The sequence below is a fragment of the Triturus cristatus genome, chromosome 2_2, assembly GCF_964204655.1.
Source record: "Triturus cristatus chromosome 2_2, aTriCri1.1, whole genome shotgun sequence".
NCBI classification, from domain to species: domain Eukaryota; kingdom Metazoa; phylum Chordata; class Amphibia; order Caudata; family Salamandridae; genus Triturus; species Triturus cristatus.
Window position 1 is genome coordinate 905,167,984 of NC_140582.1, and position 20,191 is coordinate 905,188,174.

Sequence of the window (20,191 nt, forward strand, 5' to 3'; positions counted from 1 at the left end):
TTTTAAAAATTAAACTAACTCTCTGTATACTGAGAGCTTCTTCTGAAATGTGTTCTTCATATCCATAGATTGGGTTTTCCTAATTTCCTTTTCTTTGATCCCAGAAAGAGATTATTTTCTTACTCATATGGAAAATGGTATAAGAATTCCAGGAATTCTGTTTTGATTCTAAAAGAGCAGTAGCATTGACCACCTTCAACATATGCTCTGGATTTAGATGAGTTAGGAGATCTGTTACTATTTTAATAGTTGCAAGGCCACCCTCAAGACAAAAATGAATGGAAAGATGTAAACATTTAAAGAACAACTCAGGACTAGAGATGATGTAGTCAATAATTGATGTACCTGTTGTTCCTTTTCTTGTGGATGATGCAGGAGTATTCTTATTTGTTATTCCACTGAAGATAACCCTGTTATTACTTGATACTGGATAAAAGAATAACCGTCCTCTATTATTAGCTTTCTATTGTATTGGAAAGATGGGACCAGTGATAGTCTATGAATCTTCTAGTTCTTTATTTTTAGAGGCATTTAGCAAGGCATTCGACATCAACTTTTATTAGTATATAGAAATGTAGTTTTTTGCTCTAGAATCAAATGCATGAATCAAAACAGCATCATATTGAGGACCTCACGGAATTTTGGATATTAAACAAAAGAAGGGTGCTAATAGCACATCCTTCTGTTACTTGCACTTTGAATTGAATATGTTGCATATTTTTATACAAAAAATAAGGAATATCATAATCTCATTAAAAGTCTTTAGAGAGTACAATTGGTATGCCCACTTTAGCATGCCCTTTATTTACCGGCTGGGCTAGAACATTAATTACATCATAGGCAACCATAATATATTTTGTAGTTTGCCAGGTCGCCCAGAGACAAGCAATTGAGGGATTTAAATTGACTATAGTATTCAGTTTTTCTTTACGTAAACCAGCTAGGTTCCAGGAGACTAAGAGCATTTTATTACTAAAAAGGAAGTTTGGAGACTTTATTTGCTTTAGTTTCATTTAATTTCACAGAGACCCAAGAACAAAACCCCTCACTAAATGTAGGTCTGGAAGGAATCTTACTATGATTTTTAATGTGCCTAGCCTCTGCATCGACTTGTATAGAGAGAGAGTTGACAGGTCCCTTATGAATTTGTCAGGAGAGCTAATTTTAGAAGACATGTAGTTTGGCACAAAAGCAGCCTCTCGGCTAAGTTCCTTTATCAGAATTATCCATTTTCCCAATCCATCACACATCATGACCATTTCTGTGCAGTATTTCACAGTCCTTCATTATAATAGACAATATCAAATTGGACCAGAATCCCGCCCTAATAATGAACTGATCATCTTTTTCTGGAAAGGAAACCAATATCGTTTCTGCTGAAGACAGAGACTAAAATGTCGAGATACCTGTGAAGCAGCCATAGTATTCAAAGGACTATTATCTTCAGGAATTAAATCAGTAATTTCAATGCTTGAATAAAGCTATTGAGGCATTCCAAAATGTATTTCTGTATTCATTTGATTGCAATTGTAGACAACATTAAAACCTTGACATTTAAGGGGCATTTCCTCAATCAACATGGGAAATCCAGATTGTAACTGTACTCCTTGATTTGAGTTTTGCTGAAGAAGGATATTCTTTGCATAGGTCCAATATATTCAAGATTAGCATTCTTTAGTAACTACTGTTCAAATTCTGTACGTTTGGAACGTTTCTTAGTAGTTCTGTGCCAAACTCTTCTCCGTTTACCCTTTTTCTTTGTTTTTGTGCAATCCTACTGCTCTAGAGCGAGAAGTACTTTCCCTGGAGGGCCTGCTTGAATTAATTTGTGTTTTTAAGATGTCGTCTTTAATGCCATTACTAATACATTTATTAAAGATTGGGAAACTTGGGAGAGAAGGGCCATTTAACTCCAGATTATTCTCTTGGAGATCTTCAGAAATTAATTTGTGGAATAAATGGATTGTACCTTTATCCTTTTTAGGTTCAAGTTCATCTTTTACTCTTTCTCTTCCTGTTTGGGATACCCCTGATCTTTATTTGCTAATTTTGCTCCTGTCCAAGTTTGCTATCCTCTGTCAAACGCATTCGTTTTTTTCCATGTTTGTTGCTTTCCTCAGATGACTGAGGCACGCCAAAAAGACTAGGAGATTTCAATATTGTTATTTGTATTTCAAGATTGTGATATAAATTTGTAGTTGTTTTTTCTAATAGCATTAAATTCGATTCCAAACATTCTTTGGAGGGTTTGCAAGGTTCAGATAACTGAACGTACTCGCCTGAAGGATGGTACGAATAATTTAACTGAAAATCAGGTGATCAAGATACGTTTGCAAATTGCATTGGCCCATTTCTCAGGGTACTATTAAAAATGTCTAAAGTTTCCTTGGTAGCTTTATTGCTATTCAATTTTTTTTTTTAACTTATATCAACATCAAGTAACTAAGGGAAAATGCGGACTTCGGAGACCCACGCCTCAGAGTAGCCTAGGGTGAACACTGCCCTGCCCCCAGTAATGGTGGATCAGTTCTGGCCTGCAGCAGGTTGGCGTCTCCATGAATCCTGAGCCCGTTGACTGAGTGCGGCTTTTCGGTCATATCTCCTTCGGACTAACTGCGGAGCATTGCTCACTCCTCAAGTGCTTTTTCTCCCCGTTTGTGACGGCGAGGCTCCCAGCGCAGGTTTTGACGGTCCCGCAGCAGGTGAGAAGAGGGAGCTGATTCGAGCGGCGGCAGCGCTGGTGGCAGTGTCGGCCGCTTAGATCAGCATAGATGCCGAGTGCTGGGTGTAGAGCCATGAGCTCCAGCTGACAGAAACCGTATTCTATTAGAAAGCTTGCTAAATAATTACCTCCACTTGCATAGTTTGAACCTGGATCAGCTTGCACTTAAATCAAATGCCCTTAACAGAATGGATACCAAGAAAGAAGGGAAACCATAGTATTTCCATAACACTAATGACATGCAAGAATAGAAGCCTCCCCATCAGAAACTAAATTCCAAACACGTCTGGATGTAGAGTCGCGAGCTCCAGCCGGCAGCGAAAATCTCCCTGGAAGTTGTGTGGAGACAGGGGAACCCGGACTTAAGCAATAGATAAAAGATCGCTGGTCTGTACGCTTGGCAAATTAAATATGGTGCCACCTTCAGCGCTTTTGTAAAGAGCATTGGCATATTTCACTATTCAATATCAACATTTAAAAAAAAAAAAAAAGAACGCGCTGCCCTTTAACTCCATGGCTGCCCTTATGACAGACTTCAAAGCCTTCAGTTTTTTTGGACTGTATAGGTAAATTGCTGGATTATTTTGCCTGACAGCGACTATAGTCAGCCTGTTTAGAAGTCCGCTCAGTTTTTCCGCTTTGGCATTTCTGCAAAACAATTAAAACATTTTTTGCTTCTTCATTGCCTCTTTGACTTAGTTGAACTTTTTCGGGAGAGACTGCTTAAAAGGAGCATATTGGAAGCACATTCTATAGGTGCTATCACACCACACCGGGGGCTGTAAGGAGTCGTAAGGCAGAGACCAACAAGCTTTTGCAATGCAATAGGTCTCGCATTTATAGGAGTTCGAGTTATTGGCATTGTAAATGACAATGTCTTTTATTTAAGTTTGGTTTTCTTAAAACATAAATAAAAGGCACTGTCATTTATAATGCCAATAGCTCAAACTCGTATAACTGCGAGACCTATTGCATTGCAAATGCTTGTCCTTCCATTCCATCGAAAACAGAACACGGAGAAGAAGGGATTTTTCCACTCTGTTGTAGACGGCCATAAATAGTGCTCTATATTTAACCCCCGTGACACCCAGGTCGCACGATCTACATGACCGTTGTTGTATTTCTAGTTAGCGCTGTTTCCGCTGATAGCGCAGCGCCATAAATAAAACACACACTTGTTCACACCTGTACTGCGTATTGCGTTACATCAGGTAACAAGAGAATGCCATTCTGAGACGCGTTACGTGTGCCCGTGTGCTGGCAGTATGCCAATCACACATGTGCCCTCTGGTTGTGTAGAAAACAGAGCTGGCGCCCCCGTGCTGCACGAGGTGCAATGTGTGTGAAAATTCTTGTAATCACAAAAATAGTACCTGGTGTGGAACCCAGTGCACCGTTTATTAATAAACAGAGCCGCCTCTATGTACCATGGTAACCAGTACAACAAGCGGAGGGTCAGTGAGAGCTCTGAGAGGTGGAGGGGACACCGAGCACAGAGGGAGGAGTGCAGGAGGGGTGCGAGATCTCTGGGTGGATGAGATGTGGATAAAGACAGCTCTGAAAGGAAGAGAGTGGAGGAGATATCTAGAACAGAGAGGGGAGGGGGAGATCACAGAGGAGTGGGTGGTGGAGGGGAGCGAGAGTGTCCGGGTAGAGAAGGGCAGAATGAGCGAGGGTGGAGAGAGTGCATTCCCCCAAAAGTTGAAACAGGTGAAAATTCCGAACATCTGTGTCGGATTTCATCGGATGACATAATTATCACATCTGACATGGGCCACTTACTGTAATCAGGCTCTTGGCCTCTCGCCTGGGCCGGTACATTCTGCTTTCTGTTATTCATGATTGGGGTAGGGAGAGGTAAGCCTTGGTTTGCCCCCCCCCACGCGACCCCCCAGCTTCAAAACTGTTAATTGCTTATGCGATACATGACGGATGTTCAGATAAAGGCCTCCGGACGAATATATACTATCCCATCTATAAAACCAAATAAAGAGACTCGAAAGTAAATATATTTAAGCATTAATATTTCCCGAAAATCACTCATCTCGACCGGTTGAAAAGGCACGCACAAATCTTTGCATGTTGGCTGTCTTTCCACTCCACATCTCTGCTGCAAGTTCCCTCCTTACAATCCTTTCCAGAAGAAAGTAGCCAGCATTACTCTAGGAGAGTAAAACCTTGGGGCAGTATACATTTGCAATGACGTACCAGGAATTAAGTTTATATAAAGTCAAATACAGTCACAAAACAAGGCCTCTGGCTCGTATGGCCATGGTAATTTTAAACGTGCAAGTCGCGTTTTTGTGTATGCCCGCTTTAGTTGAGGTGAGACGTCGAACAAAGGAGAACTTCATTTTTTTGGTTCATTAAAAAAAAAAAAGCAGTTTGAGGGTAAATAGGGGTTTTAAGAGAGAGAAAGGGAACAGGAAAGTGGAGGATGTTAGAGAAAGTACTTTACGTTGTGTGTGTAGATATGGCCATATTGGAAGGAAGCAAACCACAGACGGGAGAGGAGGAGAGGAGGATGGTAGAGAAAGTTTAGTAGGCGGTGTGCTGTGTCTGCCTGCTGCTGACGTGGTGTCGCTGGTCTGGATCCTGTAAAGCTTTGTCACAACGACTTGTTAATTGATGTTAATGAGAGCGCCTGAGGGCTTCATTACATTTGTGTAAAACTGTGGCTTATGGAGAACCGAAGGTTATTGCAAGTGGAGACAGTGTGCTGTGTATGCCTGCAAAAACTGTAAACCAGCAGCATCGCAAAAGGCAAAGCTAAAGGCAGGATGCTTAGTATATTAATACACTTAACATCCATAAGTGCACTCTGCTAAACTCACGAGGGAATGACTGACCGTGGTAGGGTATGTGCGTGTGTGAAAGTAATCGCGATCGCGATCACATCAAAGCGGCCGTGCGGCCGCGAAAGTGAAAGCAAACGAGTGCTTTCAGGCCTCCAAATGGTGCGCGCGCCCGGCCGACGCACATGCACTGTATTTGGAGGCCTGAAAAGCCACTGTTTGCACTTCCAAAACTCGCTTACTATAAGTCTCGCCAGAGCAGCGCTGAAGCGCTGTCTCAGGCGAGACCTAAAAATTCGAGCAACAGCGCATGCGCTGTTCTAGGCTCGACCTAAAAAGGCGCTCAGACTTCCCAAACACATTATATCTCTTTTTCAGTTCTTAAATCTTCAGTCTTAAAGTACAATATTTCCAATGCCATAATACATGTGCAACTTAAAATACGATTATGTGGGGCTGTTTCTTAATTAAAACGTTGCACATACAGGCTCTGCAGTGTAAACACGGGTTAAACTCAAAATCGAAGGCAACATTTATAGAACGTACTCATTAAATGAGGCACACCTTATCACTGCAAGACCTGCACATCTAAGGTACTTTCTAGAATGCGATACTGTACCCATTTTATAATTGATTTTTCTTTCGAATGTGTGTGGGACAATGCTATTAGGCAGTGTACTGTCTAAAGCACATTCATTTAGTATTCTACGAGTTAGTGCATGAGTTGCACAGCGCAGCTCTGAATGAAACCATTGTTTCGAATCCAATGCATGCGGTTTTCCGCTTTTGCACTAGTTCTGAGAAATTCCGAGTAAATGTATGCGCTGAGTGCAACATGTTCACAAAGGACCTCTGGTTTGCAGTGGGCACTCCCATTAAGAGTACCCAACAATGCAAAACTGTGCCTCTGTGCCCCAGTTGTTAAAAACACCTCTACTGGGTGGTGGGCGGTGGTTTATTTTACATCAGAGGCAGCGGTGTAAGGGGCCCTACACTTCCGGAGGGTCCCATTCAGTCACAGAACTATGAATATATATCTGTGAAATATGGGAGTTTTGTGGGTTCATAAACATATTCTTCGGCGGGAGGGGCATTCTTTTGAGTCCGGACACTGGTCGAAAGTCCCTTTTATGGCTGCAGATGAACGAACGAACGGTCGAGCAATTCAAAATGCATTACTTGTCTTTTAAGAGTTTCCAGTAAAAATGGAAACAAAGAGATTGGCATTTAAGCGACAGTAAGAGCCTTATTCCTCCGTTGCCCCAAGAGTAATGTTGCAGTAGGGCTGTTGTATGACGGAGACATATGGCGGTTGCGCGCGTTCACGTGCACATGCACGCAGGCTTTAGGCCAGCGGCTGCAGCACTTTGAAAATCCCCCTTACAAAAATTCGAGCAACAGCGCATGCGCTGTTCTAGGCTCGACCTAAAAATGGGGGAACTGCTTAATGCTCGTCTCAAAGTTAAAACTCACCGAGCCCAGGCGACGGAGGCAAAAGAGGCAGCCCGATTGGCCAGTAAGGACAATGCCCCCAATCTGCTCGGTTTGGATTCTCCTCTACAAAGCTCAGAAGAGGAGGAGTCCTGCTTTGTCGCATCCTCAGAGCAGGCAGGCATGAGCACGGTGGGCTTGGCAGATAAAAATGTAGCTACTGCCACTTTAGTTACATCTCTACAGGATCATTCAGGGGCCGAAGGACCTCAAAAGGCGAAGGAGACAAAAGAAGCCAAACAATTTGCATTATTTTTTAAAAAAGCAACGCTACAATCTCCATTTCTAGGCCCTAGTTCAGCCATGAAATCTTCTAAGGAACCCTCGGGAGCCATAGTACCATCTGCTCCAGTATCAGCAGCAGCAGACTTGGCCCCTTTCAGTCAGGAAAATTCGCAAAGTAACCTGAAAACTGACTTTCTTACAATCATGGAGACTTCCCTGGGGGACAATTCAAATCCAAGTCAGGATAGACTGACTTCTTCAACTTTGCTGGCTGCTTCAAATGGGGGACAAGTGGGGCAATCAGAACCATCAGACGTACCTGGTCAAGTTGGTCAGGCTGCTGTCACCTCCGGTGCCCCTGGTTCTCCAATAACTTCCCAAGTCGAGTCATCGACACAGCTTCAGGTTCCTTCGCAAGAACTGGTACCTCCTATTGGCTTGATGTCTCCCAAGGAAATAGTGGTAGGGAGTTCTTCTTCTTCCATTGTCGACCCCCTTAATGTAATTTCTAGCCCAAATATGGAACCAGCTGGTGAGTTCCAGATTAGTGTCCGTGACATGCTGAGCTTAATTCTGGAAGACGTCCGTGAGTTAAAGAAATCCCAGAAAGCTGAACTTGCCTCACTTCATCAATGATTAGGGAAAACCGAGGAGACAATGTCAAGTTTTCCAAGTAAACTCCAGGAGGCAGAAGCCAGGATCTCAGTTCTAGAGGACCACATGACTATTGTATTGGGAGAAGTCAAAGATGTAGCTAAATGCAAGAAACTCCTTGAGAACAAACTGGAGGAGTTAGAAAACCATTCACGGAGGTGCAATCTCCGAATAGTTGGAATTCCGGAAGGAATTGAAGGCTCCCAAACCCTGCAATGGGTCAACTCATTCATTAAACAAAGGGTTATTCCAGAGTTCGAAGGCTATCTTACCATCACCAGGGCCCATCGTGTTCCTGCCCTTCCATTTCCCAGCCCTACGATGCCTCGGACAATATTGTTAAACTTTGCTGACTATTGTGTAAAAGACAGAATTCTTAATAAACCAATTCAACAGAGACAGTTTGCATTGAATGAAACTGTGAAATGCCGTATCTTTTCCGATATGACAGCTGTAGCGGCCCGTAGCAGAAAATTATTCATGAAAATCCTCCATTTGTTCAAAGCTAATGGGGCGCAAGCATCTATCACCCAACAGTCCAAACTGAGAGTCTTGGTTAAGGGCAAATCTTTTTTGTTTTCTGACCTGGATTAAGCCCAGAATTTACTAAAAGAGATCTCGCAGGGCTCCGGGGCTTGGAAGGAAATGCTTGATTTATTATAACTGCCATTGTTATTAATTAGGGGGTCAGTTGGGTATGGCCTCCCTTTGCCTTTCTTGCCTCTTGCCTTTGCTATTGGAGGATCAAGTTGTCTGCTAAAGTGCTACTTTTTGACCACAGTGTTTTTTCTTTCCTCATTGTGCACGCTATGCTTGCATGTTTAATTAATGGTTGACAAGTTTAACCATTGCTGGGGGGTCAGGGGTAAGATCACCCGGGTGTAAATCCATGACACCCAGGTTAGATGGGGGGTGAAATGTGGTTAGTGTGGTTGTTGGGGGATTTTCCACATTTTTGGGGGAGGGGTTATGAGGGGTGGGATGGGAGCATATGGGAAAAAATGAACTCCTTTTTTGTTGCAATTCTATTTAGACTTTATACATCCATTTTTTAGTTCGACTCTAGGTAGGGTGTTTAGGGGGTCTCTATTTTGGTCGGTCTTTAAGTATGGCTAGCAAGGATTTGCTGAAAATGGTCTCTTTTAATGTTAATGGTCTTAATAATAAAAAGAAAATGTGGGCTATTGAGTTATGGATTAAAACTGAAAACCCGGCCGTGATTTTTTTACAAGAGACCCATATACCAGCTGCTAAGCTGCCAGATTTTTCTACGTTTAGGTCCTGGGCATCTTTTAGGGGATTCTCTTCGTCCTCAGCTTCCCACAGAGGCACAGCAATATTTGTAAGTAAAAAATTTCAGGCCAAGGTTGTCAATTTTGATACAGATCAGTATGGCAGTTGGTGCTGGGTTACCTGCATTCCTAGACAGAGACAGAGACAGATAACTTTCGTCAGTATATACGCCCCAGTTGAGGATAATCCCAAGGTCCTTGAGGATCTGTTTCAATCTTTGATTCAGGTACCGGGTGAGCTGATTCTGGGGGGCGATTTTAATGTTCTAATGAATCCTAAAGTAGACTCCTCAGCACGGGCTAAAAAACAGTTGAAACCCAAAGTTCTAAGAACTGTGCAACATTATGGAGCAACTTTGGACCTACAGGATCCATGGCGTGCGGCTCATCCAACCGAAATAGCGTATACTTGCTGGTCAGGCAGATTTCATACCTCGTTACGCATTGACTTTTGTTTGGTCTCCCGGAGACTGCTTTTTAGATGGCAGAGATCCTTATATAATGGATTCTCGGATCATGCTATGTTGGAGCTTGAGGTATATTTAGAAGATTGTGTTATGTCCCCTAAAAGATGGACGTTGAATAAACAATATCTTAATGAAGAGGATTGGGTGGGTTTTATCGGGACAGAGATTAAGGATTTTTTTTCATGAAATTATGAGTCTGCACCACTAAGTGTGATTTGGGACACACTCAAGGCCTTCATCCGGAGTTTAATCATTGGAAAAGATGTAGAAAACATAAAAAAGGCCAAGGAAGTTAAGAGAAATTTGGAGCAGAATGTCCAAAGGTCGTATTCTGTATTTCTTAGCAATCCCTCTGTGTTTAACCAGCGCCAGTTAGATCAGGCTAAGCGGGAACTCAGTGCCAATTACTACACTCAGAGTGAATCTTCCTTTCAACAACTCCGTCAAAAAACATAGGAGGAAAGTAATTTTATGGGTAGATTTTTGGCCTGGCAGGCTAGGAAGAAAGCTGCCTCTAATCAGATCAATATGTTAAAATGCCCCTAGACCGCCTCTTGTATAGAGTATCCAGTCAAAGTTGGTGAAATAATGTTACATCATTATGGGTCCATTTATGGTCAACAACAAACTGTGGATAGGACCTCCATAAAAAGATTCTTGCAGAATAATGGATTACCGATACTCTCGCAAATCGAAAAACGATCTATGGCAAGCCCCTTCACTATGGAAGAACTGGAGGTGGTTATTAAGAATCTGCCCAATGGCAAGGCCTGTGGCCCAGATGGATTTCCACCTGAATTTGTAAAGTCTTTTTTAGTTCAGTTGCGGATTTTTTCCTTCGTTTAGTGAATTCTATGTTGTAGGGGGGGGGGGCAATACCAGAGTCTTTTAGACAAGGTAACATAGTTAGCTTCCTGAAAAAAAGGTAAGAACAGCGAGGACCCGAACCCTTATCGCCCGATAACGTTGCTAAATTCAGACTACAAGATCGTCACTAAATTGTTATCAATGTGGTTTAATCAATACGCTGCGCAATTGATCCATCCGGACCAGAATGGGTTTATTGCTGGTAGGCAGCTAGCCACTAACACACATTATTTAGCTGAGGCATTGGATTATTTTGACATGCAGAGGATACCTGCATTAGTCCTTCTATTGGATGCCGAGAAGGCTTTTGACCTTGTTGTGTGGGAGACCTTGTTTATGATTTTAGGTCATTTTGGCATCTCCCCAAAGATCACGGCCCTGATCCATAATCTATATCTTAAAGCTGAAGCCAATGTAATTATTAATACTTCGGTGGCCGGGCAGGTTAAAGTTAAACAAGGCACAAGGCAGGGGTACCCTTTATCACCGGTCCTGTTTGCTTTTTTTATCGAACCATTGGCGATAGCAATTAGGAATTGTGTTGATATTCGTCCCCCAATTCCTTCTATGGCGAAATTGAAATTATATGCCAACGATATCATGCTTATTATCAAACCGGAGATAGAGGTTCAGGTCAAAGTATTTCAGGTCTTTGAGGTTTTAGGTGGGTATCGAATTAATAAAAGGAAAACTGAAATCTTACAATGTGGTGGAGCAGACTTGGTTCTGCACCCCGATATTCTTTCTTGTGTCAACACTAAACCTAAGAGATATTTGGGGGTATATTTTTCCGAAAGGGTTAGCGATCTATATTATCTGAATTTTGCACCGCTCCTTCAAAAAACTCAGGCCCTGTTTTCACGCTGGAATTCTCATCCTTTATCCATCTTGGGTCGGGTGGCCTTGATTAAAATGTCTGTCCTTCCTTTGTTTAATTTCTTGTTTTCAACTATTCCTTGCATTTTATCAGGCTCCTTTTTCATCAAAGTAGAGTCGATGTTTACAGCTTTTCTCTGGGCAAAAAAAATCATTGCGTATAGCACTTAGCACTTTATATGAAGAATTGGAACAGGAAGGCTTACCTCTTCCGAATCTCAGGGATTATTACTATGCCTACTTTGCACAATATTTATCTAGATTCAAATCATTACAAACAAATCTTTTTATTAATGATTTTATGATGCTAATGTGTAAGGAATGTCAGATCCTCTCCCCTTTGTCAATTTTCAAATTCCCTAAATTGGTTCGGTATATGTGCCTTCAATGATTTCGGAAAAAACGACAGGCTTTCTATAAAAAATATTCCATCCCTGTAATCAATTCAGCAACCTTACTATCTGGCATTTTACCATTAGCAGGGATTACACATTCCTCAGAACTCTCATTAAAGTGGGCCTCTGCTGGATTTCGTAAAGTCTCAGATTTTCTGAGGAATGGAAGCTGGTTGACTCAAACTGAAATGTCGCAATTGATTGTTAATGACTTTATTATTTTGGGGTCATATAACAACTTCCATAAATTCCTTGCTGAATTAGATGTATCCCTAATTGGCGAACAACATCAGCTAGTTAAAGAACTTTTAGAGGATGCACCCGGCAGAAAACCTGGGGCATGGAAAAAGTGTTTAGCCTTAGTTAGAGGTTCGGCTCTTGGACAGAAGGCAAACAAAAAATGGATGACCATGAAGACTTAGACATTTTTCCTACTATGTGGTCAGTTATTAATAAACTTAATTTCAGTGTGCTAAGAGGTTCAAATTGGTGCAGGATGTTGTTTTTTAGTAAATGGCTACTTTACCGAACCCCTCTCTCTCTTTCGAAAATGTATGTTAATCAATCAGCGCACTGTTTCCGCTTTATTAACCACTCTACAGCTAATTGGTCGCATATTATGTTACATTGTCCTAGTTTTCAGAGGTTTTGGGAGGATATCTTCTGTCATTTGGAAACTGAATGTTGTATACAATTAGCAGTGAATTATTTGTTAATTATTTTTGGTTTCGATCCAGATCTTTTCCTTTCTGACCAATTGGTCAAATTTTTATACATCGCAATGGCAATAGCTAGATCACTTTTGTTGCAAAGGTGGCGCACTGTTTTGATTCCTTCTGTTCAAGAATGGGTCCATAAAAGGAAATTGGTTAAAAGAAGTGAACGTACTTACGCATTACGTGTGGGCGGTCTCAGGAAGTTCGAAAAAATCTGGGCCTCATATTTTGATTAAGTTTGAGACCAGGAGGGGTCATTGCCTTTTGTATGTTGTTAAAAAACTAACAATATTTTTATCTCTTTACTGTATCTGTCCCTGATTTCCTAGTGCTATATGTTCTATTTATTAATCATCTAATGCCCAAAGGAAATGTTGTTCTATGGATGTATTGTTTTAGTATTTTGTAAACTTGGACTTCAATAAAAAAAATTACAAAAAAATAAAATAAACATCAAGTAACATGAAATCAAAGGTAGATGAGCCAGGTAGTGTATCCTCAGTAATCTTGGAATGGTGAGACGTTCACAGAGGAGAGTATAAGTTAGTTGTTGATGACAACAGAGAAGCCTTAGGTAGGAAAGAGGGGCCTTCTGATGTAGAAGTTACCTGTAATGGAGTAATCTCCGCACTCTTATCCTTACGTGTTTTACTTTCCATTTTGGAAGGCATGAGTTTTGGAAACAATTCTGGAATGGCTGGTAGGCCTGTTTGTGAGCCGATATGGAGAGAATTTTTCCGTCCTCCTGTTTCTTTCAAGGTAGGAACTTGTTTTTTCATGAAGATGGTACGATTTTTTAAATTTTTTATATTCCTTGATCGCAGTTAATTACTGATGATATACAAAAAGAACTAGGTTTTAAATACTTTGAGTGTGTTGATTTTGGATAGCTCAATTACATGAAGACTTCAATTGGTACGTGTTGGACTCGCTCCCTGGATGCACCCTTATCTAAGAGTCGGCACGCCCACCGCGCCTCTCATTGGCAGGAGCGGAAGCGTCCTTCAAATGCACCTGCATTCCACATTACATGAAGTAGCCAGCACTGCATTGGAGTCCTCCTTTTCAACAGCCATTCGGAGTGTGGGGGTTAAGGTTTCTAGGAGCACCATGCTTGTTGCGGGAGATGTCTTGGCATGAAGTGATGTGCCACGCAGGGTCGAACTTCCTTTTTCTTTGCCCAGTCTATCAAGAACTCCTTCCCATTTGATTCCTATAGAGTTTTTCCAACCCAAGATGTTGAGAATTGCTACCTTGGTTCCTGCTTTCCTTCCAGGTCATTTTTTTATATATAGACCTTACAAAACTGCATCCTGGTGAGTTGCAGCGCTCCGGGATGTTCCTGTTCTCTTTTTTTCCTGGCCTTACTTCTGCGTGCACTGTGTGCTACTGTTGTGGTAAAAAATTCTGGAGGTTTTTCTTGGTTCATGCTCCTACTCCTGACCGATATCTCAGAGGACACATTCCAGCTTCGTGTTCCATCACTGGCTGGCAGGGTGGCTTCTGAAGGCGATCATCCTAGCTTCACTTCCAGAAGCTCAAAACTTAAAAGTTCACCCTTGTGTCCAGTTCTTGAGAGTAAGAGCATAAAAACTGTTCTGAAGTACTATGTTATACAAACGCTCCTTGTCTTTTCTTGAAAAAACATCCATTGCTGCCTCTGCACACAGGCGAGAGAGGGGAAAGCACTCAGTCAATCAGTTATTCTAGTAGGCAACAATGTCACAGTTATTATTAGGCTTCCCTCCGCAGCTCTCTAAGAGTGTTTCAACAGCTGTGGTTTGACATTACCATAATCGAGAGTCTGTTCAGAAACACCCTTATGCCGGTTACACTCAAAGGGATCTCTTAAAATTAAAGAGAATATGACTGCAAAAAATCAATCCAGACAAGTGGTGAGACGCAATAGGCCTGCACACACTTGCAACTTCCAGAGTCAGTGGAGCAGCAACTGAGGTTGCCTTTATTTTCCACTGCAAATGCACCACTCCTATGCCACATGAGTGTGTGCTATCAAGCACTGGAACTGGGGCATTCCTCCTGGTTGTGTACATCCAGTCGGAAGTGTCCAGCAAAGAAGACAGTGAAAGACAGGGGCAGGGGAAGTGGGTGACAGAAACGCTGCAACCACATAAAGGATTTGGGAGACAGACCAAAGAGCCTCTCTAGCGAGAAGCCCACAATAGGCAAGCTCCATCTGCTGGCTCTCCCCTGGAATCCTAAGTACCAAGTCAGCAGGGGAGCAGTGAAGCAGCAAAACAAAAAAATGAGGGTGAAAAAGCGGCACACAATAGCCTCACCAGTGTTTTCTGATACCTCAGAGCACCTCAGGGCACAACATGGCACCTCCAGATGTTTACGAGTGACTCTGAGCATCAGCACATGCTGGCCTCTCCAGCACCCTTCTAAGTCACCCTGGTGTCTTTGGGCATCTCCAAATGCTTCCAGCAGGCAGAAAACAGGGAAATTCAAAGAGGTAAAGGACCGAGTCAGAGAGTTGGTGAGCTGGTGAGCAGCAAGCAAACAGTGCAGCACTGTGGGCGGGCACGATCAAGGAAACCAAGGAAGGTCCAGTCCTTCACAAAACCTGGTGTACTTTAAAATTATGCAGTTCCATAATCACATTTACCTCTGAGCTCATCATTATATGCAGTGCTGGAAAACTACTTTTGTAGCACTTCACTCAGAATTAGGCCTGGGCTACTCCACCACGCTTTGCGGAGTTCCGCAAGTGGTGGAGTGCATTTGGTCACGCCGTTTGCATTGATTTTCAGTGCCGGATTTTTGTCTCGCACTGTAAAATTAGCACACACGGCACCATGCGCAGAGCAAGAGAGTGCTGCTTCTTTTCAGCTGCTTGAGTAGATTCCCTACTCAAGCTGAAACTTTCTCAATGTGAACTGAAGGTTTCCCAACACAAGCAGTCACGACCATTCGCAACCGCGTACATTGAGAAATCTCGTTGTAGTTAGATTTTCTTCGCTTGCGCTTGCCAACTTGACGTTGGCTAGCAAGAAAGGAAAAAACTCTGAACTCTGCGTGCTCCGCGGAGTGCAGAAAACTCCCCAAACTCCACAAATGGAGTGGATTTCACTGCCCAGGCCTACTCAGAATTACTTATACTGATGACGGAGCAGTGCTGGGGTGTGGCATTATCACAGAATTCTGAGCTGTTTGGAGAGGAGTGGGTAATAATCATGGAAATCAGTATTTACGCATGTGCTCCTTCATTGCAGGCACACTTCATAACACATGTGATCCTGGCGGTATCATGATGGACTTCTCTTCCTCAGTGTAGAGCCGAGCACCTGTTTTCAGTGACTGCAGTTGGTAAAGTCAAATCATTTAACATGATATTTTCCCTTGTGTTTTTTGTGAAACATGTGCTTGCAACTTTTTGTTGATGTTGGTAATAAGGTTTGTGCATGTTTATGGGTGGAGTGAATATAAATGCCTGTTTACAAGTTGGAATTCCATGTGAGGGCTCCCAGTGGTCACAGTTAGCATCACTGTCAGCATCTCTGCTTCGATTTCCACCTATCATGAGTTTGCTCTCTCGGTATGGGGAATAACTGTGTACACACAGAATAACTGTGCAAAATCCTGCACATTAATACCTTTTGTGAAAAGTTTTACACTCCTATTTACCACCTGATCTAAGCAAATAGCAGTAGTGGCTACACTGTAGGGCAGGGATTAAAGAGAGGGGAACTGGGAGGGTAGGAGAGTGAAAGGGAAGAATAGTTGTACCAAGGGGGAGCTCTTGCTAAAGAAAAAAAATGACAAGGATGAAAGGAAGAGCTTTGCTGTAGTTGAAGGCAACGCTTCATATTATTTCACCAAACGGAATTACCAACCAGTAAAGTCAGTCCTGGTGTTTCCACACCTGGGAAAACAGGGTGTAAGAGCACCCCATCAGTCTTCATTTACTAGAAACATTATCCCACTTATGGATGCCACCATGCCTGACACAATCAGGACCATGGTGGTGCATTTATAACCATTCACCAAATCTCTAGTTATGGTTTAGTCATAATAGGCCAATTTCAGAGCACTTGGATTTTCTTTAATAGTCATAATATTAATAATAATATTAATAGTAATAATAATAAGCCACATGTACAGCACACAGCTGCCTCCAAAGAGGAACCCTAGTGATTCGATGAATAAAAAACACAGAGAAGTGAGAAATTACATTTGCAGATCTCTTTGATCGAAGCACTAGGTCTTCAGCTGTGAGCCAAGTGGGCCGGGATTCCCAAATATAGCACATAAGAATAGTCAAATTAGGACACAATATGAATTGAACAATTGTCAAATATATTGAGATAGGACATAGCATTTTTTTAAACAAATATCAGAGTTTGATAAAGCATTAAATAAATACATTCCGAATTTGGGACATATGTTAAAATCAGTATCACATTTGATTTGGTAATTCCTAGCAGAGAAAGTAGTAATAGGGGGAGGGAGGCCCTGGTTCTTCTGGCCACTAGCTGCACCAATGAGGGAGCTGGAAGGGGTTTAGCTTGAAATGAAAGAATTTTAGTTTTGCCCAATTTAGTTTGAGGCAGCTTCTATTCATTCAAACAGCCTGTCATTACTTACATCCTTAAAATTAAGAAAAAAAGTTAAATGCATTATCTATCTATGTATCTATCTATCTATCTATCTATCTATGTATCTATGTATCTATGTATCTATGCATCTATGTATCTATCTATCTATCTATCTATCTATCTATCTATCTATCTATCTATCTATCTATCTATCTATCTATCTATCTATCTATCTGACCCGAAAAACTAAAATTGCACCCTCATAGTTGTAAGATGTCACCAATGATGTTATTTAACTTTTTGATAAGTATTGTAATATGTGAGGTGAAGAGTTCAAGTTAAACTTAGGTCAATTATATATAACTGGTGAACTTCAGTTGTTTTATTTAATGTTTTCAAGCACTAGTTTTTATATTATTACAAAAGCTATGCATAACTTCACTTTAACTTGTGAATTTCTAATTTTCTTTTAACTTATATTAATATCTTAGTATATTACCCATGTATAACTCCAATTTAATCTTTGTTTGTTCAGTGGATTTTTAGAAGTTTTTATTATAAAGTATGAGCTTACTACCATTCCTAAGTATACATCAGTTGTGCTTGGCAGGGAGTTGGCCACAGGGCTCAGCTCTCCGAGGGCAGCCAACTAAAGGGACACTCATGCCACATTTTCTTTTAGTACCATGGTACTTCTGCAGGACCACAATTTGATGGATCCCTCACCCCCCATTACAAGTGCCTTGGGTCAGTGTACCTCTACCCTACCCCCTTGCACCTTTAAAAAAAAAAAAAAACACAGGGCAAGGGGAATGACTCCCTGAGACCTCAAAATAGCCACAGTAATAGGTTTGTTGATGTTGCAGGCATTCAATCAAATGACCCAGATATTGCTAAACTTCAAACCTTAAATTCTCAAAACAGCTGAACGAATTTACAAAATATCACAAATAGAACAATTTCTGAATGAGGAAATTTGGTATAATTGTATTGAGCCTTTTTTCTATATTGTAGCCTATAATTACTTTAGGATATTGCAAGAGAAAACACATTTTGAGATCCCTCTTTTCTGTGCTCACCCTGAAATTATACAGGACGGAGAAGAGAAGGATGAAATCTGTTTTTGAAAGACATGTTAAACAACCCAAAAGATATTAGCAAGACAAGTTGCGGTCTATCAATATAAGTGCTCGGCCACACTCAGGTAGCACTTAATTTTTAACCTTACTTTACCAAAAACAGCTGAACTGTTTCACCCCATATCACAAAAAATATACTTTCTGAGTAAGGATCCAGCTTACTTCCCAATTTGGTCTTTGGTTGTTTTTCTGTATCGCTGTCTAAAACACCCTATGAAAAATGCACGGGGGAAATCTATTTTGGGACCCCCTTTTTCTCTGAATCCACTTGAAAAATCACACCAAAACCTTCTAGCAGGAAGGGACTGAAGTGAATAAATTTTTGGGGGAAAGTTTGGTGAAGATTCTCAAAACAATGCCACTGTTATTAGCAAAACAAAAATGTGTCCTCGATAAGTAATATTTATATATGAATATTCACACAAAAAAACAAAGGTTACACAGACACTCTGATGGACTGCTGCTGTAAAGAAACTGCTGCTCTGCTGATCTGCCCTTCTGCCCTTTTGCCTGTGGAAGAAGAACTGGACCATCATCTTCATCTTGAACACAGGACCCCCAAATTGAATCAAAGGGCTAGTCTGATGAACTACTGATCTGAACCTCTGGGACATAAAAGTTTACCCAACGGCTCCTAGACCCATCTTCAGTGAGTTCTTGACCCCCATGTGGCTCTTGAGATCATTACATCAAGCTTTTGGGATCTTCACAACTGCGAACAGGCCCATTTGCACTGAAACCACACTGCTCACACTGAAAATCAGTGTGAGCTGCTGCCAACCCATCACTTCTCCCAGCAGCATTGGCAGCCCTTGGGGGACTGCCAACGCAAAGCTCCAGCCTGCCCATCCTCAACGCCTAACCTGCTATTGGTACCACACCGACTGTCACCCGTGACACTCTTCCTGCTCCTCGCGACCCTCTCCAATGTGCACAGGTCTCTTTCCAAAAAACCTGAAAAGGCGAACCTTCAGCAGGACTAACCTGAAACTATATTCAACCTGTGCTCCATTGCGGTCAACCTGAACATTTGACTTTGACCCTGTCCAGTGCTACCAGATAGCTGCAGTTAATGCTTTATGCTTTTAGGCACTATACTGCAGTTATTCTTTGGCATGTTGGTCTTGTTTCATGTATTAAATTGAGCTTTATTTTACTAACTTGGTGTGGGATCTTTTTTTGTGAGTTGTTTTTACTGTTTTACTGTTGCACAAATACTTTACACATTGCCTCTTAGTTAAGCATTGTTTTTCTGTGCCAAGCTACTGGGGAGTTTAGCACATGTTAATTTGGGTTTTGCTTGTACCTTACCCTGACTACAATTGTGGTTGCTGCTTGACTGGTGCTCACATCATGGTCAACCAGTAACAAGTAACCCAGGGGCATATCATCAAGGAGGCAATATTAAATTTTTGCCGCTTTTGCATTCGTTTTCGGATCAAAAGCTGTGGTACTTTGAAATTTGGGACCGCGTAGGAGGCAGGGCCCTACCCCTGTCTATTCCGGTATTAGCGAACCGCAAATGGCCAATACGGTATGTACAAGTACTTTGCATAACATTTCATTGATAAATATACTATGTATACGATGTTATGCATTGGCTCCGTGGGTTCCATCTTGGAGCGGTGGCCATCTTATAGTTGCCCTCAAATAGGCTACACTTTAAGAACAAATACAGGCCTCTAGAACACATGCACCTTCCTTTGACTTCTCTGTGACCTGTGCGAATTGGCTCCACCGCCCCAGGTCAGTCCGGTCCCACGAGCTGCCCGTCCTACGGCAACCTGTGATTAGCATCAGGGTTTGACACACCATAAAGCCTTTTCATCCCACACAAGCCTCCGGCTAATCTCTTTCACACCTGACTGTTCCTGCTTTATGGCCTGTTTTGCAAACAGGAGCTGCCCGTGTTTATTGGGGTCTGCTGATATCTGATGAGGGATCTGAGCCTCGCTGGGTAAATAATTGCGGGCTGGCTGAACTGAAATGTGGG